The sequence below is a fragment of the Schistocerca cancellata genome, chromosome 4, assembly GCF_023864275.1.
Source record: "Schistocerca cancellata isolate TAMUIC-IGC-003103 chromosome 4, iqSchCanc2.1, whole genome shotgun sequence".
Classification (NCBI taxonomy): Eukaryota; Metazoa; Arthropoda; class Insecta; order Orthoptera; family Acrididae; genus Schistocerca; species Schistocerca cancellata.
This window is the reverse complement of record NC_064629.1, coordinates 243499118-243526914: the sequence shown is the minus strand read 5'-3', so window position 1 is coordinate 243526914 and position 27797 is coordinate 243499118. Positions and strand designations below refer to the sequence as shown.

General features: G+C 38.1%; 1 non-coding gene across 1 annotated transcript; it reads right to left on the bottom strand.

Annotated features, from left to right (window-relative positions):
* Positions 1-20695: 20695 nt before the first annotated feature.
* On the bottom strand, positions 20696-20770 carry Trnas-cga (transfer RNA serine (anticodon CGA)). The gene has a single exon. It is a non-coding gene; the product is annotated as a tRNA-Ser (tRNA).
* Positions 20771-27797: the final 7027 nt, after the last annotated feature.

The window sequence follows — 27797 nt, the reverse complement described above, 5'->3', positions numbered from 1 at the left end:
TTGCTAAAGTACTAGAATTATTAGTTGTCGTCATTAAATGTGTAACACTAGAAAACACTGAGCACGGTTCACTCATTAATACTTACCATTGACAAGGACAATTCTTTCTCACACTAGTTTATTAAAGTCAACAGTTAAAACAACAAAAACTGATTCATTATTGACCTCTCAGATGATTCCAAACTCTGTTGGTTAAACAATCAACTGTTTCTTGTCTTCCAATGTAGTTGGATTTACTTCATATGTGAAGGTGTGCCACTAGGCAGCAGAGCAACAGAAGAGCATAACTCATTAAAATGGATTGTTACAACCCTAATGTTGCCCTGCTGCACAATGGCAATGTTCCAATAGGAAACTCTCGTAAGTACACAGTCATCCTCTTTAGAGATTTGAAAGCTCACGCTCAATGCAAACACATGAACATAACTATTTCTTTTGAATCAATGACTAAGTTTAATGAAATTATCTGTATGGAAGAGTGTTGTTGCTTTGAACATATTTCACACTATTGTCTCTTGACATCCCTGTAATTGATGTTTGATATATTTTCTGTTTGCATATTGAAATAAAAGCATTTTCCTTGCATGTAATGGAGTCTGTCCTGTAATTACAAAACATGTTCCAGTTATATAAGACATTTCCAAACGTGAAAAATTGTTCTAAAGTACAATATAGCCATGTAATATGGTCATGTACCTAAGAACAAATATTCCATTCAGATTTAAAAGTACTGAAATTGGCAAAATATTAATACTCCATGGAAAAGCCTCTCTATTGTACCTTATCTCTACTACATACCAATAACAAGGAACTTAATCACAATAAGAACACATATAACCAAAAACCAGATGTAAGTTTGAAAAGAAACTGAACAGAAGCTATCAAATTAACAGAATGTAGAATCAAAAACAGCATTAACAACAACAAAAATTTGAACAGAGGCTATTTAAAGCTAATGCAAATTTCCTTTCCTGAAACGGGGATATTTGTGAGGACATTAGAGAAATACAGTTCACTGACAAATATCAAGTGTTCCAAGATCATGGGACTCTCTCTTTGAAGGAACAAGCTGATGCACCACACAAACTGTGCGTCTACCATCGACACATTATGTAATTAATTTTAAAAATACAGATTATTACCCACCATAATACTATTGAACTGAACAACCACTATAAATTCAAATTAGCTTTAATATAGTAACAGTCCTTAAATGTGTTTATGGACATCTCAGTCATGCTCTCCTTCCTATGATTATAAAATGGATCACTTGACTGAATATCTAACACCTTAACACTGATACAATACTCTTGCCCTTGAAAGCTAATAGGATATCTTAGTACATTTCATTCATCGCCATCAAATGCAAATACATAAAACAGTTATTTACCTCCAATACTATAGTAAACATTGGATTAACATGTCTCTGCTCACATATCAGAAAATCTTGTTATATCTCCTATTGAAAAGTGAAATTTTCCATCCATCTATTTGAGTGAAAGTAGGGAATGTTTTTCTGACCTGTCAAAAGGGAACAAATACCTAACATGGTTGTGAGTAGTGTTACCAGGTGATATTTAAATACTTAACACCTCCTGAACACGCCATTAAGGCACAACTGTACCGACTGACTACTGTGTCATCCTCAGGCCATTGGCATCTTTGGATGCATAGATCGAGGGTCATGTGGTTAGCACATCACTCTCCCAGTCATATGCCTGTTTCTCAGACCGAGGTGATATTTGCAATTGTAAAATAAATGTCATTCATTTTTTTAAGGTTATTGGTCATGTGTACTGATGTAGAATATACTGCATATATGGAGCTCTAATTTAAGTACTAAGAAAACCCAGTCACTCATATCAATCAGTGAGAAAAGTTTTTCCAGTTTCACTCCAGTTAGTACAATCTAATCGCTAATGTAGTAGGGTCTAATCTGTTACAGCACCTTCTTTAACAAACAGATTACCGTATGACACAGCTAATTTTGCAAAATCTATTTCTTCGTACTGATAACATTTTAACTTATATATCTGAATACTTATGGTCAGGTTTTTTCTGGCATATGGTTGATATTTTTGATTAAATATTCCATCTATGCACAAACGACAAAGAGATCTAACACACCACACTGCTTCATGCATTTCAAGGTAAACTATAAAAGTAGGCAGCACTTTAATTTAAACACGATGGTTACGCAAAAAGAGAATAATAACAATTTCTACCGTTAAGCTGTGTAAATGAGATGTGGGATGGTTTTGATACATTCTTTTGATACATTAAGTATGAAGCAATAAACTCTGCATTTAATGATATAGACTATTCGTGCAAGAGAGTTGCAAATATTTTTCAATCACCTAGAGATGGAAGAGGGGGAATGTTAGTGTTCTTGAACATAAAACTATCATGAGAAATAAGTCTCTCCTTCAATAAATGAAATCAAAATATAAAACAGAAAGCACTAATCGTCTGTCTCTCCAGGAAATTAAAATTACTGTTATGCATAATGTACATCCATTACAGAAATAACTGCCTTTTCAATAAGAGTGTCTTCTAGTGAAGACAAAAACGTAAACAGAAGGTGACTAAAGGAAGTGGTTTATGCATACCTGCAGTAATATTTCTTTCATATACTTATTCACTGCCACATAAAGTGAAATGGGATGAAATTAGTCTCATCTAAGACGAATATTAAACATAATTTGTAATGAAGGTAGCCTGGTTAGCAAAAACTGCATCCTTTATGCTGTTAAGTCAGTTATAAATTAAACTGTTTATCTGAAAAGTAAGTTAAAGGTGAATATCAGGCTATTTATGTCTTCTGCTTTAAGAAATACTATAACGTACTGATACAAAAGGAAGTACATTGTGATACACAGAAACATTTTTGCTAGACTAATGCACAATAAAAACATCTAATATAGAATAGTGGTAGCTTATTAAACTTTTTTCTCCATTCAGCAATGGCATTGATATTACTGTTGTTCTATGCCTAACAAATCATAGAACATGAGCATGCAATGCACGGTATAGATTCATTGCAAAAGTACTAGAATTATTAGTTGTCGTCATTAAATGTGTAACACTAGAAAACACTGAGCACGGTTCACTCATTAATACTTACCATTGACGAGGACGTTTCTTCCTCAGCCTAGTTTATTAAAGTCAGCGTTTAAAACAACAAATCTGATTCATTATTGACCTTTCAGATGATGCCAAACTTTGTTGGTTAAACTATCAACTGTTTCTTTTCTCGTAATGTATTTGTAGTTACTTCATATGTGAAGGTGTGCCACTAGGCAGCAGAGCAACACAAGAGCATAACTCATTAAAATGCATTGTTACAACCCCAATGTTGCCCTGCTGAACAATGGCAATGTCCCAATAGGAAACTCTCGTGTGTACTCAGTCATCCTCTTTCGAGATTTGAAAGATCACGCTCAATGGAAACACATGAACGTAACTATTTCTTTTGAATCAGTGACAAAGTTTAATGAAATTATCTGTATGGAAGAGTGTTGTTGCTTTGAACACATTTCACACTTTCGTCTCTTGCTATCCTTGTAACCGATGTTTGATATATTTTATGTTTGGATATTGAAATAAAGGCATTTTCCTTGTTTTTAATGCAGTCTTCCCTGTAATTACAAAACATTTTCCAGTTGTATAAGACTTTTCCAAAGGTGAAAAATTGTTTTAATGTGCAATATGGCCATCTAATATGATCATGTACCTAAGAACAAATATGCCATTCAGATTTAAAAGTACTGAAATTGGCAAAATATCATTACTGCATGAAAAACCCCCTGTGTTATATCTTCACTCTACTACATACCCATAACAAGGAAGTTAATCACAATAAGAACACATATAACCAAAAACCATATGTAAGTTTAAAAAGAAATTGAACAGCAGCTATCGTATTAAGCAAATGTATGATCAAAAACAAGCTAGAGATTTTAAATAATTTGAACAGAAGCTATTGGATGCAAATGCAAACTTCCTATCCTAAAATGTGGAAATCTGAGAGGACAATAAAGAAGCACAGTTCACTGGCAAATAACAAGTGTTCAAAGATTAAGAGACCCTCTCTTTGAAGGATCAAGGTGATGCACAACACAAAGTGTGCATCCACCATCGACACATTATGTAATTAATTTTAAAAATACAGATTTTTACCCACCATAATACTCTTTTACTGAACAACAACTATAAATTCAAAATAGCTTTAATATAGTAACAGTACTTAAATGTATTGAACTGATAATATTTACAAATATTCTACAAAACAACCTTATGTCTTCAACAACAAAAACTGTAGAAAAATGCATGAAACTGCATATGGACATCTCTACCATGCTGTCCTTCATATGCTTATAAAATGGATCACTCGACTGAAACAACTAACAGTTTCCCCCAGATTCAATACTCTTTCCCTTGAAAGCTAATAGGATGTCTTAGTACATTCCATTCGTCACCATGCAATGCAAATACATAAAACCATTATTTACCTTCATGACTATAGTAAACATTTGATTATCATGTCTCTGCTGGCATATTAGAAAATTTTGTTATATTTCCCATTTAAAACTGATGTTACCTATCCATCTATTTGAGTGAAAGTAGGAAATGTTTTTCTCATCTGACGAAAGGGAACAAATATCTAACATGGTTTTGATTTGCGTTACCAGGTGACATTTAAGTACTAAACTCCTCCTGAACAGGCCATGAAGGCACAACTGTACCGACCAACTTGTGTCATCCTCAGGCCACTGGCGTCACTGGATGCGGTGATGGAAGTTCAGATGCTCAGGACATCAATCTCCCAGCTGCATGTCTGTTTCTGAGACCAAGGTGATATTTGGAATTGTGTAATAAATGTCCTCAGTTCTTTGGGAGTTACTGTTCATGTGTACTGTTGTAGAATTTACTGCAGATATGGAGCTCTATTTGAAAACCCCATTCACTGATACGGATTACAGAGAAAGTACGCTACTGGCCACTAATATTGCTACACCACGAAGATGACATGCAACAGACGTGAAATTTAACCAACAGAAACAGGATGCTGTGATACACAAATGATTAGCTTTTCAGAACATTCACACATGGTTGGTGCCAGTGGCAACACCTTTAACGTGCTGCCATGAGGAAAGTTTCCAACCGATTTCTCATACACCAACAGTAGCTGACCGGCACTGCCTGGTGAAACGTTGTTGTGATGCCTTGTGCAAGAAGGAGAAATGCGTACCATCACATTTCCCACTTTGATAAAGGTTGGATTTTAACCTATCACAATTGTGGTTTACTGTATAGCAACATTGCTACTCACGTTGGTCAAGATCCAATAACTGTTAGCAGAATATTGAATTGGTGGGTTCAGGAGGGTAATACAGAATGCCGTACTGCATCCCAACGGCCTCATTTCACTAGCATTCGAGATGACAGGCATCTTATCTGCATGGCTGTAACGGATCGTACAGTCACGTCTCAATGCCTGAGTCAACATGTGGGTATGTTTGCAAGACAACAACCATCTTCATGAACAGTTCGATGATGTTTGCAACAGCATGGACTATCAGCTCAGAGACCATGGCTGCGGTTACCCTTGACGCTGCATCACAGACAGGAGCGCCTGCGATGGTGTACTCAACGATGTACCTGGATGCACGAATGGCAAAACGTCATTTTTTCGGATGAATCCAGGTTCTGTTTACGGCATCATGATGGTCACATCTGTTTTTGGCGACATCGCGGTGGACGCACATTGGAAGCATGTATTCATCATTGCCGCACTGGCATATCATCCGGCATGATGGTATAGGCTGCCATTGGTTACACGTCTCGGTCACCTCTTGTTTGCATTGACGGCACTCTGAACAGTGGACATTGCATTTCAGATGTGCTATGACCCATGGCTCTACCCTTCATTCGATCCCTGTGAAACCCTACATTTCAGCAGGATAATGCACAAATGCATGTTGCAGGCCCTGTACGGGTCTTTCTGGATACAGAAAATGTTCGACTGATGCCCTGGCCAGCACATTCTCCAGATCTCTCAGCAACTGAATACATCTGGTAAATGGTAATAGAGCATGCCTCATCACAATACGCCAGTAACCACAGTTGATGAACTGTGGTATCGTGTTGAACATGCATGGGCAACTGTAATTGTACACACTATCCAAGCTCTGTTTGACTCAATGCCCAGGCGAATCAAGGCCGTTATTACAGCCAGAGGTGATTGTTCTGGATAATGATTTCTCACGATCTATGCACCCAAATTGGGTGAAAATGTAATCTCATGTCAGTTCTAGTATGATATGTTTGTCCAATGAATACCCGTTTATCATCTGCATTTCTTCTTGGTGTAGCAATTTTAATGGCCAGTAGTATATTTCAATAGTACAATCTAATCACTAATGTAGTAATCTCTAATCTATTGCAGCACCTTCTATAATAAACAGATTACCGTATAACACAGCACATTTGACAAAATCTTTCTCTTGGTACTGATAACATTTCATCTTATAACTCAAAATAATTATGATCAGTTATTTTCTGGCATATGATTGATACTCATGTTTAAATATTTCATCTATGCACAAAGGACAAAGAGAAACTGTCACACCACACTGCTTCATGAATTTCAAGGTACACTATAAAAGTAGGCAGCACTTTAATTTAAACACGATGACTATGCTAAAAGAGAATTATTACAATTTTACTGTTAAGCTGCATGAATGAGAAGCGGGATGGTTTTGATACATGCTTTTCATACATTAAGTATGAAGCAACAAACATTGATCTTATGGATACAGACTATACATGCAAGAAAGTTGCTAATATTTTTCAAACACCTAGGGAAGGAAGAGGATAATGTTAGTGTTTGTGAACATAAAACCATCATGAGAAATAAGTCTCTCCTTCAATAAATGAAATCAAAATATAAAGCAGGAAGCACTAATCGTCTGTCTCTCCAGGAAATTAAAATTACTGTTATGCGTAATGAACATCCATTACAGAAATAACTGCCTTTTCAACAACAGTGTCTTCTAGTGAAGACAAAAACATAAGCAGAAAGAGACTAAAGTAAGTGGTTTACACATACCTGCAGTAATATTTCTTCCACACACTTATTCATTGCCACATAAAGTGAAATGGGATAAAAATAGGCTCATCTGAGATGAATATTAAACATAATTTGTAATGCAAGATTCCCTGATTAGCAATAACTGCATCCTTTATGAGGTTAAGTCTGATATAAATTAAACTGTTTATCTGAAATGTAAATTAAAGGTGAATATTAAGCTATATATCTCTTCTGTGTAAGGAAATACTATTACGTACTGATATGAAAGGAAGTACACTGTGATACACAGGAACATTTTTGTTAAACTAATGTACAATACAAACACATAAGATATTAAACTTATTTCTCCATCCAGCAATGCTATTAATATTACTGTTGCTCTATGCCAAACAAATCATAGAACATGAACATGCAATGAACTGTATAGATTCATCACAAAATAACTAGACTTATTAGTTGTTGTCATGAAGTGTGTAACACTAGAAAACGCTGAGCCCAGGTCACTCATTAATACTTACTATTGCCGAGAAGGTTTTTTCCTTAAACTAATTTATTAAAGTCATCGTCTAAAACAACAAAAGCTGATTCTTTATTGACCTTTCAGATGATGCCAAACACTGTTGGTTAAACAATCAACTCTTTCTTGTCTTCCAGTGTAGTTTTAGTTACTTCATATGTGATGGTATGCCACTAGGCAGCAGAGCAATAGAAGGGCATAACTCATTAAGATGCATTGTTACAACCCTCCTGTTGCCCTGCTGTACAATGGCAATGTTCCAACAGGAAACTCTCGTATCTAATTTTTTCTTTTGACTCAATGACAACTTTTAATTAAATTATCTATATGGAAGAATGTTGTTGCTTCGAACACATTTCAAACTTTCACCTCTTGCCATCACTTTGATAGACGTTTGATGTATTCTCTATTTGCATTTTGGAATAACAGAATTTGCCTTGCATGTAATGCAGTCTTTCCTGTAATTACAAAACATGTTCCAATTGTATAAGATTTTTCCAAACGTGAAAAATTGTTCTAAATTACAATATGGCCATGTGCCTATGAACAAATATTCCATTCAGATTTAAAAGTACTGAAATTAGTAAACTATTATTAGTACTGCATGAAATAGTCCCTCAGTTATATCTTCACCCTACTAAATACCAATAACAAGGAAGTTAATCACATTTAAGAACACATATAAGCAAAAACGAGATGAAAGTTTAAAAAGAAATGAAACAGTAGCTATCAAATTAAGAGAATGTATAATCAAAAACAAGATAAAGATTTAAAAAGAAATTGAACAGAAGCTATTGATAGCCAATGCAAATTTCCTTTCCTGAAATGTGGAAATTTGTGAGGACAATATAGAAACACAATTCACTGGCAAATATCAAGTGTTCAAAGATCATGGGACTCTCTCTTTGAAGGAACAAGGTGATGCACAACACAAAGTATGCATCCACCATTGACACATTATGTAATTAATTCTAAAAATACAGATATTTACCCACCATCATACTCTTTAACTGAACCACAACTATAAATTCAAAATAGCTTTAATATAGTAACAGTACTTAAATGTATAGAACTGATAATATTTACAAATATTCCACAAAGCAACCTTATGTCTTCAACAACAACAAAAACTGTAGAAAATGCATGAAACTGAAGACGGACATCTTAACCATGCTGTCCTTCATATGCTTATGAAACGGATCACTCGACTGATACACCTAACAGCTTCCCCCAGATACAATACTCTTGCCCTCGAAAGCTAATAGGATATCTTAGTACATTCCATTCGTCACCATGCAATGCAAATACATAAAACCTGTATTTACCTTCAAGATTATAGTAAACATTTGATTAACATGTCTCTGCTGACATATTAGAAAATCTTGTTATATCTCCCATTAAAAACTGATATTACCTACCCATCTATTTGAGTGAAAGGAGGGAATGTTGTCTCATCTGACAAAAGGTAACAAATACCTAACATGGTTGTGATTTGCATTACCAGTGATATTTAAAAGCTAAACTCCTCCTGAACAGGCCATGAAGGCATAACTGTACTGACCGACTGTCGTGTTATCCTCAGGCCATTGGCGTCACTGTTTGCGTAGATGGAGGGTCATGTGGTCAGCACATCGCTCTCCCAGCTGTATGTCTGTTTCTGAGACCGAGGTCATATTTGCAACTGTGAAATAAATGTCCTTAGTTCTTTGGCAGTTACTGTTCATTTGTACTGGTGTAGAATTTACTGCAGATATGGAGATCTATTTTAAGTACTAAGAAACCCCAGTCACTGATACGGATCATTGATAAATTCAGATTTAAAAGTACTGAAATTGGCAAAATATTGTTAATACTCCATGAATTAGTCCATGTGGTATATTTTCAATCTAGTACAGACCAATAATAAGGAAGTTAATCACCTTGGAAGCATGTATAATCAAAAACCTGATGAAAGTTTTCAAAAACTTGAACAGAAGTTATCAAATGAAGAGGAAGTGTAATCAGAAACAAGATGGAGGTTTAAAAAATTTGAACAAAAGCTATTGAAAGCCAGTGCAAATTTCCTTTCCTGAAATGGGGAAATTTGTGAGGACACTAAAGAAACACAGTTCACTGGCAAATATCGAGTGTTCCAAAATGAAGGGAACCTCTCTCTCAAGTAACAAAGTACACTATGGTCTTGTAATATGGTCATGTACCTATGAACAAATATTCCATTCAGATTTAAATATGCTGAAATTGGCAAAATATTATTAATACTGCATGCAATATTCCATTTGTTATATTTTCCCTCTCCTGCATACCAATAACAAGTACGTTAATAACATTAATAGCACATGTAATCAAAAATCAGATGGAAGTTTAAAAAGAAACTGAACAGAAGCTATCAAATTAAGAGAATGTGTAATCAAAAACAAGATGAAAATTTTAAAATACACTCCTGGAAATGGAAAAAAGAACACATTGACACCGGTGTGTCAGACCCACCATACTTGCTCCGGACACTGCGAGAGGGCTGTACAAGCAATGATCACACGCACGGCACAGCGGACACACCAGGAACCGCGGTGTTGGCCGTTGAATGGCGCTAGCTGCGCAGCATTTGTGCACCGCCGCCGTCAGTGTCAGCCAGTTTGCCGTGGCATACGGAGCTCCATCGCAGTCTTTAACACTGGTAGCATGCCGTGAACCGTATGTGCAGTTGACGGACTTTGAGCGAGGGCGTATAGTGGGCATGCGGGAGGCCGGGTGGACGTACCGCCGAATTGCTCAACATGTGGGGCGTGAGGTCTCAACAGTACATCGATGTTGTCGCCAGTGGTCGGCGGAAGGTGCACGTGCCCGTCGACCTGGGACCGGACCGCAGCGACGCACGGATGCACGCCAAGACCGTAGGATCCTACGCAGTGCCATAGGGGACCGCACCGCCACTTCGCAGCAAATTAGGGACACTGTTGCTCCTGGGGTATCGGCGAGGACCATTCGCAACCGTCTCCATGAAGCTGGGCTACGGTCCCGCACACCGTTAGGCCATCTTCCGCTCATGCCCCAACATCGTGCAGCCCGCCTCCAGTGGTGTTGCGACAGGCGTGAATGGAGGGACGAATGGAGACGTGTCGTCTTCAGCGATGAGAGTCGCTTCTGCCTTGGTGCCAATGATGGTCGTATGCATGTTTGGCGCCGTGCAGGTGAGCGCCACAATCAGGACTGCATACGACCAAGGCACACAGGGCCAACACCCGGCATCATGGTGTGGGGAGCGATCTCCTACACTGGCCGTACACCACTGGTGATCGTCGAGGGGACACTGAATAGTGCACGGTACATCCAAACCGTCATCGAACCCATTGTTCTACCGTTCCTAGACCGGCAAGGGAACTTGCTGTTCCAACAGGACAATGCACGTCCGCATGTATCCCGTGCCACCCAACGTGCTCTAGAAGGTGTAAGTCAACTACCCTGGCCAGCAAGATCTCCGGATCTGTCCCCCATTGAGCATGTTTGGGAGAGGATGAAGCGTCGTCTCACGCGGTCTGCACGTCCCGCATGAACGCTGATCCAACTGAGGCGCCAGGTGGAAATGGCATGGCAAGCCATTCCACAGGACTACATCCAGCATCTCTACGATCGTCTCCATGGGAGAATAGCAGCCTGCATTGCTGCAAAAGGTGGATATACACTGTAGTAGTGCCGACATTGTGCATGCTCTGTTGCCTGTGTCTATGTGCCTGTGGTTCTGTCAGTGTGATCATGTGATGTATCTGACCCCAGGAATGTGTCAATAAAGTTTCCCCTTCCTGGGACAATGAATTCACGGTGTTCTTGTTTCAATTTCCAGGAGTGTATTTGAACAGAAGCTATTTAATACCACTGCAAATTTTCTTTCCTGAAATGGGAAATTTGTGAGGACCCTACAGAATCTCAGTCCACTGGTATTTATCAAGTGTTCCAAAATCCAGCGACCCTCTTTTTCAAGGAACAAGGTGACGCAAAACACACATTATGTAAATAATTTTAAAAATTGGAATTTTACCCACCATAACACTCTTTAACCAAACAATAACGATAAATTCAAAATAACTTTAATATATTAACAGTAATAAAATGTATAGAACTGATAATATTTACAAATACTCCACAAAACAACCTTATGTCTTACAACAACAAAAACTGTAGAAAATGCATGAAACTGCTTATGGACATCTCAACCGTGCTGTCCTTCATCTGATGATGTAACAGATCACATGACTGAAACACATTACAGTTTCCCCCAGATACAATACTCTTTCCATTTAAAGGTAATAGGATATCTTAGTATAGTTCTTTCATCACCAGGACAGTTCATGAAAAAATGTCTCCTGAATCAAACAAAGGACGCAAATATTACACATGGCTGTTAGCTGTAATGCTACATCAAATGTACCATTTTCAAATAGTATCTATTCAGCTATTTGCATTATTCTTTTGGACTCATGTAGCTGTTTGATTGTATACTTTCATTTAATGACATAGCCACTCTCCACTTGTTATACTAAGAACAGTTTGGGTATGTCAAACTCCAGCTTATGTATTAAGTCTCACAATCATCATACTTGGAATAACACCAACACTTTTCCCATTTCATTCCTATAATATACTCAGGCTGTTGCGCTAATTTATTAATGCGTCATCCTGTTATGCCCTCTTACTTTATATGTAGATTATGTATAAAACACAGATTTTTTTAGAATAATCTAGTCTCGGTATTGATGAAAGTTCATCTAAAAAATTCTATATAATTACGAGGAGGATATACTGAGCAGAGGCTGTTATCTGTCTTTAAATACTGTATCTATTCTTATCTCATGAGGACAACATATTAATCAAAGGAAAGTATAGGTTGGAATAGCAATAGTTTTATATAAAGGATAAATTACTACTCAGCATAAGAATGGCACGTTGTGTTGCTAACACGTACAACAAAAATTCTGTTATGCATATATCACCCAGCAGCTTCAGACTGTCAAACTTTCTATTCGCACACAGTTGACATTCCATCTGCATACAATATAGACAATATTTTTGTTAGAATTATGTGAGCTTCATTTTGTATCATTTACATACATCTAGAAAATGAGGGATCCTAATAACTTTTGACTTCAATGACCAACCATTTGTTTTGAGTAACACAAATCAATTCCTGTTGCTCACATACAATTTTATCAATTCATATGCAGTACCTATAATAACCAGGTTCCGCAGCTTGTCAAACACTTTTTCCAAGTCAAGAAACACTCCAGCAATATACGGATTGTTCTCTGTTATTCCAGTTACTATTTTGTCTATTAACTGTGCTGCAGCTACTGGAGTTAAGTAGCCTCTTCAAATGTCCTGATGATGCTGACTGCACCCCATTACAGTCCCCCCATGGAGGAAAATTCCTTGGCACTACCTGGAATTGAACTCAAGTACTATGCATAGCAGGCGTTACACATCCCGGCTTTCCATTTCAATATCACTACATATGAGAAATACTGCCACCCAAGGTAATGTTCTTCTTGACTGTTTTTTCATACCCATTTTCCAAAATTTCATATTTTTGCAAATCACAAGTACAAGGTGCTCCAATATATTGCTTGACGTATATCTCGGTAAGTGTAAAACTGGATTGCATTTTATATTTTTCCATTATGAGCCATCAATGGGAGGATGGTAATGGTGAGCATATACAAGTTTTTCAATGAAACCAGATGTGATTTAGATTCAGGTTGTAGATACAGTAAGTCTGAGGCAATTAGGTCCCCACTTATGCCCCTGGAATATATATCTGAAAATCTGGCAGATTTTGTCAGGCAACCTGGGAAGGACGTTGACAGTGTCTGTCAAGTTAGAATTACCAATGATCGTCTATCATTCATAGTATAAAAGTAACTTAATGCAAAGTATTAACACCTTGTATTTTTAAGAAATGAAAATGAGATTAGAAGACACAGTGAGGTTAAGTACTGCATGAACAGACACCACAATAAGACTATCTTTACATGATCCTGCAAAAGGAATTAGAAAGGACTACAGCTTGTAACTGACACACGTTTACTTTCAGGTCCAATCCTAATGTCTATCCATGGCCTAATAGAGTGGCTCGAATCACAATGAAATGCATATAACAAACATATTAACACAATAATTATGATCAGGTTTTTTCTGAGATATGGGTGATATTCATTTTTTCATATTTCATCTATGCACAAATGACAAAGAGAAACTATCACGCTTCACTGCTTCATGTATTTCAAGGTAAAACATAAAAATAGACAACACTTTAATTTAAATGTGATGAATATGCGAAAAGCGAATGATAACAATTTCTACTTTTAAGCAGTACAAATGAGAAGTGGAATGATTCAGGTACATGCTTTTGATACATTAAGTATGAAGCAAAAAACTCTTCACTTTCAGATATATAGACTATACAAGTAAAAAGGTTGCAAATATTTTTCAAACACCTAGGAATGAAGAGGATAATGTTAGAGTTTGTGAACATAAAACCATCATGAGAAATAAATCTCCCCTACCATAAAGGAAATCAAAATATAAAGCAGGAAGCACTACTGGTCTGTTTCTCCAAGAAAGGAAAATTACTGTCATGCATAATGATCATCTGTTATGGGTAGAATTGCCTTTTTAACAACAGTGTCTTCCAGTGAAGACAAAAATGTAAGCATAAGGAGCTTAGTGGTTTGCACATATCTGCAGTGATATGATGTTTATCCACTGCCACGTAAAGTGAACTGAGATAAAAATAGGGTCATATGAGGTGAATGTTAAACATAATTTTATGATGCCGTATTGACTGACAATCAATGACTGCGTTCTTGATATGGTTAAGTCTGATATAAATCAAATTGTTTATCTGCAAAGTATGTTAAAGCAGAGTATTAGGCAATCTATGGCTTCTGCATGAAGAAATATCTGATATGAAAGGAAGTAAATTATGATACACAGAATTGCTTTTGTTACACTAATGTTCAGTACAAACACATAAGATACAATAGTGGTAAGCTACTAAGCTATTTCCATAAGCAGTACTGTCATTGATGTTACTGTTTTTCTGTCCCAAACAAGTCTTAGAACAAGAGCATGCAGGGTCACATATATACTCATTGCCAATCTATTAGAATTGCTTACAAGTTGTCATTAGGTGTATAACACTAGAAAGCGCTGAGTACATGTCACTCATTGATACTTAACATTCCTGTGGATGTTCTTTCCATAGACCAGTTTCTTAAAGACAATACTTAACACTTTAAAAGCTGAATCATCATTTCATCATTACCTTTTCAGATATCAACCACAGTTGGTTCCACTGTCAATAATTTCATGTCTACTAAAGTAGTTGCAGTTACTTCATAAGTGATGATGTACCGCTAGGCAGTAGACAGCAGAAGGCTGTATCTTACTATGATACATAGTTACAACCTCCTGACATCCAGCTGACAATGAAAATGTTCAACAGGGAATCTGGGTATCTATTCACTCATTACTCAGTGATCTGAAACATCACTCTCTATGCAAACACATAAAAGCATTATTTTCCTTTGACTCAATGGACAAGTTTTATTAATTTATCTCTATAGAGGAGTGTTGTACCTCGGAACACTTTTGTCTCTTTCACCTATTGCCAGCCCCATAACAGTAGTTTATTATATTTTCTGATTCAATTTTGAAGTAACAGCATTCAGTTTTCATGTGATGCAGACTTTTCGTGAAATTACAAAAATTGATACAGATTTGTAAGATTTTTCCAAATGCGAAAATCTGTCCCAAGGTACAAAATGGCCATGTACCTACAAACAAATATTCTGTTCATATTTAAAAGTGCTGAAACTGGCAAAATCGCCACTACATTCCAATAACAAGAAAGTTAATCAAATTAAGTGGAAGTATTATAAACGACCCCCCCCCCCCCCCCCCCCCCCCCCGTGAACCATGGACCTTGCCGTTGGTGGGGAGGCTTGCGTGCCTCAGCGATACAGATAGCCGTACCGTAGGTACAACCACAATGGAGGGGTATCTGTTGAGAGGCCAGACAAATGTGTGGTTCCTGAAGAGGGGCAGCAGCCTTTTCAGTAGTTGCAAGGGCAACAGTCTGGATGATTGACTGATCTGGCCTTGTAACAATAACCAAAACGGCCTTGCTGTGCTGGTACTGCGAACGGCTGAAAGCAAGGGGAAACTACGGCCGTAATTTTTCCCGAGGGCATGCAGCTTTACTGTATGATTAAATGATGATGGCGTCCTCTTGGGTAAAATATTCCGGAGGTGAAATAGTCCCCCATTCGGATCTCCGGGCGGGGACTACTCAAGAGGATGTCGTTATCAGCAGAAAGAAAACTGGCGTTCTACGGATCGGAGCGTGGAATGTCAGATCCCTTAATCGGGCAGGTAGGTTAGAAAATTTAAAAAGGGAAATGGATAGGTTAAAGTTAGATGTAGTGGGAATTGGTGAAGTTCGGTGGCAGGAGGAACAAGACTTCTGGTCAGGTGACTACAGGGTTATAAACACAAAGTCAAATAGGGGCAATGCAGGAGTAGGTTTAATAATGAATAGGAAAATAGGAATGCGGGTAAGCTACTACAAACAGCATAGTGAACGCATTATTGTGGCCAAGATAGATACGAAGCCCACACCTACTACAGTAGTACAAGTTTATATGCCAACTAGCTCTGCAGATGACAAAGAAATTGATGAAATGTATGATGAAGTAAAAGAAATTATTCAGACAGTGAAGGGAGACGAAAATTTAATAGTCATGGGTGACTGGAATTTGAGTGTAGGAAAAGGGAGAGAAGAAAACGTAGTAGGTGAATATGGATTGGGGCTAAGAAATGAAAGAGGAAGCCGCCTGGTAGAATTTTGCACAGAGCACAACTTAATCATAGCTAACACTTGGTTTAAGAATCATGATAGAAGGTTGTATACATGGAAGAACCCTGGAGACACTAAAAGGTATCAGATAGATTATATAATGGTAAGACAGAGATTTAGGAACCAGGTTTTAAATTGTAAGACATTTCCTGGGGCAGATGTGGACTCTGACCACAATCTATTGGTTATGACCTGTAGATTAAAACTGAAGAAACTGCAAAAAGGTGGGAACTTAAGGAGATGGGACCTGGATAAACTGAAAGAACCAGAGGTTGTACAGAGTTTCAGGGAGAGCATAAGGGAAAAATTGACAGGAATGGGGGAAAGAAATACAGTAGAAGTAGAATGGTTAGCTTTGAGGGAGGAAGTAGTGAAGGCAGCAGAGGATCAAGTAGGTAAAAAGACGAGGGCTAGTAGAAATCCTTGGGTAACAGAAGAAATATTGAATTTAATTGATGAAAGGAGAAAATATAAAAATGCAGTAAATGAAGCAGGCAAAAAGGAATACAAACGTCTCAAAAATGAGATCGACAGGAAGTGCAAAATGGCTAAGCAGGGATGGCTAGAGGACAAATGTAAGGATGTAGAGGCGTATCTCACTAGGGGTAAGATAGATACTGCCTACAGGAAAATTAAAGAGACTTTTGGAGATAAGAGAACCACTTGTATGAACATCAAGAGCTCAGATGGAAACCCAGTTCTAAGCAAAGAAGGGAAAGCAGAAAGGTGGAAGGAGTATATAGAAGGTCTATACAAGGGCGATGCACTTGAGGACAATATTATGGAAATGGAAGAGGATGTAGATGAAGATGAAATGGGAGATACAATACTGCGTGAAGAGTTTGACAGAGCACTGAAAGCCCTGAGTCGAAACAAGGCCCCCGGAGTAGACAACATTCCATTGGAACTACTGACGGCCTTGGGAGAACCAGTCCTGACAAAACTCTACCATCTGGTGAGCAAGATGTATGAAACAGGCGAAATACCCTCAGACTTCAAGAAGAATATAATAATTCCAATACCAAAGAAAGCAGGTGTTGACAGATGTGAAAATTACCGAACAATCAGTTTAATAAGCCACAGCTGCAAAATACTAACACGAATTCTTTACAGACGAATGGAAAAACTAGTAGAAGCCGAACTCGGTGAAGATCAGTTTGGATTCCATAGAAATACTGGAACACGTGAGGCAATACTGACCTTACGACTTATCTTAGAAGAAAGATTAAGGAAAGGCAAACCTACGTTTCTAGCATTTGTAGACTTAGAGAAAGCTTTTGACAATGTTGACTGGAATACTCTCTTTCAAATTCTAAAAGTGGCAGGGGTAAAATACAGGAGCGAAAGGCTATTTACAATTTGTACAGAAACCAGATGGCAGTTATAAGAGTCGAGGGACATGAAAGGGAAGCAGTGGTTGGGAAGGGAGTAAGACAGGGTTGTAGCCTCTCCCCGATGTTATTCAATCTGTATATTGAGCAAGCAGTAAAGGAAACAAAAGAAAAATTTGGGGTAGGGATTAAAATCCATGGAGAAGAAATAAAAACTTTGAGGTTCGCCGATGACATTGTAATTCTGTCAGAGACAGCAAAGGACTTGGAAGAGCAGTTGAACGGAATGGATGGTGTCTTGAAGGGAGGATATAAGATGAACATCAACAAAAACAAAACGAGAATAATGGAATGTAGTCGAATTAAGTCGGGTGATGTTGAGGGTATTAGATTAGGAAATGAGACACTTAAAGTAGTAAAGGAGTTTTGCTATTTGGGGAGCAAAATAACTGATGATGGTCGAAGTAGAGAGGATATAAAATGTAGACTGGCAATGGCAAGGAAAGCGTTTCTGAAGAAGAGAAATTTGTTAACATCGAGTATAGATTTAAGTGTCAGGAAGTCATTTCTGAAAGTATTTGTATGGAGTGTAGCCTTGTATGGAAGTGAACATGGACGGTAAATAGTTTGGACAAGAAGAGAATAGAAGCTTTCGAAATGTGGTGCTACAGAAGAATGCTGAAGATTAGATGGGTAGATCACATAACTAATGAGGAAGTATTGAATAGGATTGGGGAGAAGAGAAGTTTGTGGCACAACTTGACCAGAAGAAGGGATCGGTTGGTAGGACATGTTCTGAGGCATCAAGGGATCACCAGTTTAGTATTGGAGGGCAGCGTGGAGGGTAAAAATCGTAGGGGGAGACCAAGAGATGAATACACTAAGCAGATTCAGAAGGATGTAGGTTGCAGTAGGTACTGGGAGATGAAGAAGCTTGCACAGGATAGAGTAGCATGGAGAGCTGCATCAAACCAGTCTCAGGACTGAAGACCACAACAACAACAACAACATTATAAACGACCAAATACAAGTTAAAAAATTTTGAACAGAATCTGTTGGAAACCAACTCAAATTTCCATTGGTACATCTTGTTTCAACACAAAGATGGTAAATGACAAAATGTTCCCTGAACATTTCTGAAATGGGGAAATTTGTGAGGACATTACAGAAATTCAGTCATTGTGAAATATCGAATGTCCCAAGCTAAAGAGACATTCTGCTACTAGGGACAAGATGATGCACAACACAAAGTGTGGCTTATCTGCCCACATATAATGTAATTAGTTTTAAAAACTCAGAATTTTACTCACCATTATACTGTTAACTGAACAATAACAAAACATTCCAAATAGTTTTTACATAATGAGATTTTCACTCTGCAGTGGAGTGTGCAGATTAAAACTGTGTGCCAGACCAAGACTCAAACTCAGGACCTTTGCCTTTCATGGGCAAGTGCTCTACCAACTGAGCTACTCAAGCATGACTCACACCCCGTCCTCACAGCTTTACTTCTGCCAGTACCTTGCCTCCTACCTTCCAAACTTTACAGAAGCTCTCCTGCGAACCCTGCAGAACTAGCACTCCTGAAATAAAGTATATTGCGGAGACATGGCTTAGCCACAGCCTGGGGAATGATTCCAGAATGAGATTTTCACTCTGCAGTGGAGTGTGTGCTGATATGAAATTTCCTGGCAGATTAAAACTGTGTGCCGGACCGAGACTCGAACTTGGGACCTTTGCCTTTCGTGGGCAAGTGCTGGTAGAGCACTCTGTTATGCTGTCCTTTGTGTGATTATAAAATGGATATCTAGACTGAAACACTGAACGGGAACATTATATGTTCCTGGGTACACTCCCCCCAAACACAATACTCTTCCCCTAGAAAAATATTAGATTACCTTGGTACATCTTGTTTCAACACGAAGATGACTTCCCCTCTCTCAGCTTGTTTTACTTAGAACAGTTTGCAGGTGTGAAACTCCAGCTTAAATATTAATTCATACAATTCTCATACTCAGAATGCTGCCAAAGCATTTTGCATCGCACTCCTATTAATATATTCCAACTTATGCACTAATTTATTAATGCTTGATCCTATTATGCTCTCTTCTTTTATATGTAGATATGTATAAAGTACAGCATATGTTAGAATAATCTAGCCTCAATATTGATGACATTTCAAAATCTGTACAGTTATGATGAGGTTTTACTGAACCATGGCTGATATCCATCTTTGAATACTTCATCCATACATGACTCATGAGGACACTGGAAAGTACAGGGTGGAATATCAACAATATTATGCAAAGCATAAATTGCTACTCACTATGAAGATGACATAATGAGTTGCTGACAGGAGTAACAAAAAGAATGTTACACATTTGTTGCCCAACTTCTCCAGACTGTCAAGCTTTGTGTTTGAACAGAGTTGACACACCATCTGAATACAGTACACACAATATTTTTTGTAGAGTTGTATCAACAGTGCTTTGTATCATTTAGATAAATTAATAAAATAAGAAACTTCCTGGCAGATTAAAACTGTGTGCCCGACCGAGACTCGAACTCGGGACCTTTCCCTTTCGCTGGCAAGTGCTCTACCAACTGAGCTACCGAAGCACGACTCACGCCCGGTACTCACAGCTTTACTTCTGCCAGTACCTCGTCTCCTACCTTCCAAACTTTACAGAAGCTCTCCTGCGAACCTAGCAGAACTAGCACTCCTGAAAGAAAGGATATTGCGGAGACATGGCTTAGCCACAGCCTGGGGGATGTTTCCAGAATGAGATTTTCACTCTGCAGCGGAGTGTGCGCTGATATGAAACTTCCTGGCAGATTAAAACTGTGTGCCCGACCGAGACTCGAACTCGGGACCTTTGCCTTTCGCGGGCAAGTGCTCTACCAACTGAGCTACCGGAGCATGACTCACGCCCGGTACTCACAGCTTTACTTCTGCCAGTACCTCATCTCTTACCTTCCAAACTTTACAGAAGCTCTCCTGCGAACCTTGCAGAACTAGCACTCCTGAAAGAAAGGATATTGCGGAGACATGGCTTAGCCACAGCCTGGGGGATGTTTCCAGAATGAGATTTTCACTCTGCAGCGGAGTGTGCGCTGATATGAAACTTCCTGGCAGATTAAAACTGTGTGCCCGACCGAGACTCGAACTCGGGACCTTCGCAGGAGAGCTTCTGTAAAGTTTGGAAGGTAGGAGACGAGGTACTGGCAGAAGTAAAGCTGTGAGTACCGGGCGTGAGTCGTGCTTCGGTAGCTCAGTTGGTAGAGCACTTGCCCGCGAAAGGCAAAGGTCCCGAGTTCGAGTCTCGGTCGGGCACACAGTTTTAATCTGCCAGGAAGTTTCATATCAGCGCACACTCCGCTGCAGAGTGAAAATCTCATTCTGGAATAAAATAAGAGATCTTAATATGGCATCCTGAGGATCTCCTCACTTTACATCAGTAATTTTTTATTTGTATGACCCACAATTTGTTTTAGGTAACATTAATTGTTTCCCACTGCTCACATATGATTTTTTCAATTCATGCACTGTCCCTCTAATAAAAAGTTTCCACGCCTTGTCACGTAATATAGTGATGGTGACAGAACCTAAATCTTTCTCAAAATCAAACAACACTCCAGTAACACACTGCTTTTTCGCTATTGCAGTTATTGTTTTGTCTATTAACTGTGCCACAGCTACTGAAGTTGATTATCTCATCAACTATCAAGATGAGGTTGAATGCACTTCATTACAGTCCTCCTATGAAGAAAAATCCACAGCAGTAGCTGGAATGGAACTTCAGTCGAACAAATAGCAGTCAGTTCCATTGACCACTCTGCCATAGCAATGGACTTACGACATAGCAGGCTTTACATAGTGTGTCTCTCCATTTTAATGAGACTTCACATTAGAAATCCTGCCTCTCAAAATAAGGTTCTTCTGAGTATTTGTTAATACCAACCTTCATACACACATCAAAAACGTTTTGCATTACCCCGGTTCCCAGAACTCCTGAAGATAGACGTTGACTGTGGATATTGTGTCACAGACACAGTCCCTTTGACTGTTCAGAGATGTCACTAATCCCACCCAAAGGTGTAAACAACCATGCATGAGCAGCACCTATTAGACAGAGAGGGTCTGACAACTGATCTGTTCCAGTCATTCCACCAAGAAGGAGGTACACGGCTCGTGTTATCTATAGTTCAACCATGCCTAGACAGTCAATTCCATGGTTTGATCATGTAAATGGGCCCAACAACATGTTGAATGGACCACTCGGGATTGGCATCACATTCTCTTCACCAATGAGTGCTGCATATGCTTTCAACCAGACAATCGTCAGAGATGTGTTTGGAGGCAATCCTGTCAGGCTGAACGCCTTAGACGCACTATCTGGTGAGTGTAACAAGGTGGAGGTTCCCTGGTATTTTGGGGCGGCATTATGTGAGGCTGACATACACAGCTGGTGGTCATGGAAGGCAATGTATTGGCTGTACGATACGTGAATGCCATCCTCCGACTGATAGTGCAACCATATCGGCAGTATATTTCTGTGCCCCCATTGTGCACATCTTCTGAATGACTTCCTTCACGACATCACTCGACTAGAGTGGCCAACATGTTCTCCAGACATGAATCCTATCAAACATGCCTGTGATAGACTGAAAAGGGTGTTTATGGACGATGTGACCCACCAACTGCTCTGACGGATCTACACTGAATTGCCATTGAGGAGTGGGACAATCGGGACCAACAGTGCCTTGATGAATTCTTAGTTATTTGTGGGATACTGTTCAAGTGACTCAATTAGAATTTCTTTCAGGTTGTGCAGCTCCATTTAAGTATGAAGAAGCACAGGTCAGTGACATGGAACAGTGACAAAGGTTTTGCAGTTTCACTCTGCTTAATACATTCAGACTAATGAATTAATATATCAATTTCTGATCTATTACACTAGTTTGTACATAAATGGATTAAAATGTTACTCAATAGATTTTACAGAATGTTTCTCTCAGTACTGATAACATTTCATCTCAGAAATCTTAATAATCACGATCAGGTTTTTTCTGACAGATGGTTGTAATCCATATATAAATATTTCATCTGTGCACAAATGACATAGACAAACTATCACATCTCATTGCTTTGTGTATTTCAAGGTATTGCTGAAAAGTTGGCAGTACTTTTATTTAACCACAATGAATATGCAACAAGAGAATGGTAACAATGTGTGTTGTTACATAGTACAGTGAGAAAGGGGGTGGTTTAGATACAGGCTTTTGATATGCTGAGTATGGAGCAAGAAACCATCCACCTACGGATATGGGATGTCATCCAAGAAAGTAGAAAATTATTTTCAAACAGCTAGGGAAGGAAAAGGATAATGTTAGTGTCTGTGAGGTTAGAGGTAATATGAAAAATAAATCTGTGCTATAATGAATGAAATCAAAATGTAAAGTAATAAACATTACTGGACTGTTTCTCCAAGACATGAAAATTGATGTCATACAAAATGAACATAATATTACTGAAAGAACTGCCTTTCCAAGAAGAGTGTCTTCTAGTGAAGACACAAAAGTATGCAGAACCATGGAATAAAATCTAGATTGGATTTAAATTTGTCAAAACAAAATCAACACAAAGCACAAAGAACTGTTTTCTTCAAGGAAGAAAGTTGTACAATGAATACCCCAAGATCATTAAAAAGATTACTGGAAGAAACTTATTTTAAAAGACAGTTAAAATATACCTGATTAGCAACACATTCTCCACAGTGGAGATCAAAAATCTAACACAAGGTAATAATAGTAATAATAACAAGATAACTTACTGATCATTTCATGGCACACTTTCACTTGTTTTGTATTGTGGAAAACTTTATCCCTATGTCCTTTAGTGGATAATATTAACATCTTACCTCATTCTGAGCTCAAAAGTGCTTTGAGAGAGAAGTGATGCTGATTCAGAATTTTTAGGCAAGAAAATTGGTAGTATTAGCAGCCCACAAAGTAAAAACCAAACAACATCATTATGATTAATGTGTCAGCTTCCAGTGTGTGTAGTATTGTATTTTGATATAACTTGTGTATAGCATCAGCCCTGTTCATACTAATCATTAATGAGAAATGAATGAATTGTGAAATGCTCACTTTTTACATTATTCATAACTTGTTTGTGAAACAATATTGCATGCTAGAGGTAAACTGAATGAGGTTGGACTATTTTAAAGAGACTGGTCTTGTATTCAACAGAATGAGGACTCCAGTCTCCATTTAGCAATCTAGATTTAGGTTTTTGGTTGTTCCTGTAAATAATTTAGTGTGCTTTCTAACATAATGTGGTAGTCCAGTATCTGTCTCACCCTGATGAAAATAGCTACTTCTATCACTGATACTGCTACTACCATTTCTATTACTAGAATATTTCCTGTATTTAGGAAATTTCATGCAACTTACAATAATTTGATAAAAGTGATCCATAGATGAAAGTAACTACTGTCACTGATACTGCTACTACCATTTCTATTACTAGAATATTGCCCGTATTTAGGAAATTTCATACGACTTACAATACATTTTTAAATCATCTATAAAATATGTAGGGGTCTATGCCTTTAAAAGATTCAAAAGCTGTAGTACTATAATACACAGTTGTCACAAGGAGAAAGTATGTGTCAAGGATCTTCTGGTCAATTTTTCTATCCATGCTGCTAACTGGTCCAGTTATCTGGAGTAAAGGATTATCATATACTCACACTTTCCATGAAAGGTACTGCTTCTGTAGGTGATTAACTTTCAGCAACCATCAAGTCTCTTCTACGTAAAATGAAACATGCATTTAACAGTAAGATATTTGTGAAATAGACTTATGACATACAGGGAAGTACATATGGTAAAACAATAGTGGTATGTGATTTATGTCCCAAAAGAATGTAATTATTCAGTTAATTAAAATAATTACCACCTAAGGGTGCATGTAGAACAATGAGGGAAGGATTAATTGCTACACAACAACACACAATTCTCACAGGACTGAGGTTATTGTGGAATAAATTCATTTCAGGTAATGCTAACACACATTTCTAGAAAATTCCCGCAGGCAAAACTTCCTCCTCAATTCTTTTTGTTTGATAAAATTTTCAGCCAACAACTAACATCATAGTTTTTATATTAATTGTTCTCAGTTTACATGACAAATCCACTACAAAGCTGTTTGACTGTGTATATTAAAGTTTATTTTTTATAGGGACATTCTTTGCTGTCTGATTGTGTCAGTCACACAGGAAAATTTCTGGTCCGTGTTGATGCATACAGTGGATATGTACAACGACAAGTATACCACATTAACTTGACCACACTCACAAGTATCAATGTGGTCAAGTTAATGTGGTATACTTTCCCTTCTACTTGACCACACTCACCAGTATCACTGTCCAACTTCGTAGTGCAGTGGTACTGTTACCGCCTGCCGCACAAGGGAGCCCTGGATTGATTCCCGGCAGGGGACTGGGTGTTGTGTGTCTTTCATCATCATTGACATGCAAGACGCCGAAATGGTATCGACTAAAAAGCCTGGCAACACGCGGATGAACCCCGAAGAGGATATCCCAGCTGATAAATGCTATACGATCATTTCATTTCATACCAGTATCACTTTCAGTCAAGTCTGGAAGGAGTACGCTGCTTAGAGAGTTAGCTCAGTTCACTACTGGAGCTTTTCATGTGCTTGTGATCAATGTGCTTCATTTAGATGAAGCAACTCCAAAAAATATTGATAATGTTATCATTTTTGTATAAATTAAACAATTTAATTCTCTTCCTTCTTTCCATCTGTTAGCAAAACTTCTGTTAATATTGCTACAAAATGTTTCAGTTCATTTAAGCATCGTCTGTTGATTTTCTAATCATCTCTGCACATGTTATTTCATTCAGTAAATATGAAGTAAGAATACAAAACAGCAAACAGAGGAGCTTCTGAGCAACTGAGATGCACGTACAAAAGGATAACAACTTATTAAGCCTTTGACAAATTTCCTCTGGTTACTTTTTCACTGTTTCCTATGAAAAATAAATTGCGGCTTCTCCATACCAATAGCCAGTGCACATCACAGGAAATTTACACATTAGGCAGTGTCAATGACAAGTATAGTAATAACCCAGTCAATACCACATACAGGGGTGATTCTAGTGCATGTTACAGTGTGATGGAAAATCACAATATTGTAAGAGAGTACTGAACGTTTGGGGGCAGTGTACCTGTGCATCAGTGTAACCACATAAAGTGAGAGACTAAGCCCAAGATACATGACGTAAGGATTTTGAGAAAGATTTTACAAACGACAACTGTGTTGTTATAATAAGTGGGGCAGAAGGCAGTTGAGACAGAGATGATGATGCTATTTGGTTCGTGAGGCACTCAACTGCGTGGTTATCATTACCCATCCAAAGACCCAATTTTTACACATTTTAAGCGAGCCACTGTCACAAATGATGATGATCGTGATGATGATGAAATGGTGAGGACAGCACAAACACCCAGTTTCCGGGCAGAGACAATCGCCAAACAGGCCAGGAATCGAACCCGGGACCCTGTGAACCAGAGGCAGCAATGCAGTTGAGACAGGAATACAACATATCACATAGATAGTGATCGGGCCACACACATGAATAGAGCTGTGAGCCAGCTGATTTCAAAGATGCTGCACTGGTATTTGTTGGGACTATCATTTCACAGTGTTTCACTAGGAGCTAGACACCTAAATATGACTTGGAGGGAAGGTTGGTATAACTAATTAATGAAAGTATGTGGGAGGGGTGCATTTTTTAAATGCCTGTTTTAATATGTAGGAGAAATTGGTCTTTTTAGGAAATATCCAGACAACACGTTCCCGTGCTTAATGAATGTATCTATATGTTACAAAACTACTGTAGCATATATTCACAAGTTGCAACACACCAAATGGCACACTGACTATATGTCATATGGAAAATCAACATGACAAGCAACAATAGACATTTAACAGACTTGAAACTCCCTCATCAAAACATGCAATCAATAAAAAATGAAGTACAGCACTCTGAAGTTGGTCTCTAGTCTATGCACAGCAGCTGTAGAGACAGAAATATTCTCTTTGAACAAGAGGGCAGACTTTTAGGTTAGGAATAATAGTAATGTCTCATTCTCTTTTTGATCTCAATATATCATTCATTAATGAAGGATCCTGACCCATGCTTTCAGGAGGCAAATGAGAAGCTGCACTATAGTAGCGTAAATCAAACATCGTGCCAAGGCCCAGATCTCAGCTGGTAGTGTGTGTGTGGAGTGACTGGTGTTGAGAAACACAGAACAGTATAATATTAGATACTTACATTACGAAAACGGATAAAAAGAGTGATATTATAATGATTATAACAGACTGCCCTTGGATTCAGGAGGATGAAGGCTCTAATTCTCATTGAGCCATCTTGATTCATATTTTTCAAGGATTCCCCAAATTACTTAATGCAGATTCATAAATATTTCCTACTACAACATCAATGCCACCTATCTGCCTCTTCCCTATGAAACTATATCTATATGTATGTAAGTGTCTGTATTTAGGTCTTCTCAAACTATAACACCACAAGGTGACCAATACTTTTGTATCAGTATTCCATGGGTGACTATATCTACTACCAGAGCCCCTAGCTTTATTCATATTCCGGAGAACAGCCAATAGGTTGTTGCCTGGAGAAAGGTGAAAAAGATACAGAGACAGTGAAACGATAATTATTACTCTATCAGTATGCACTGTGATGTAGAAAATGAAAAGGGATGTTTGAAGAATAAAGATGTAAAACTCACTGAACTCCCTCACAGAACGAATACGAGCCTTTGTACAATAATGCCATCTTTGTAAAGATACAAGGTTAAAGTCAAATATGGCTGGAGTGTTATTGTGCCAC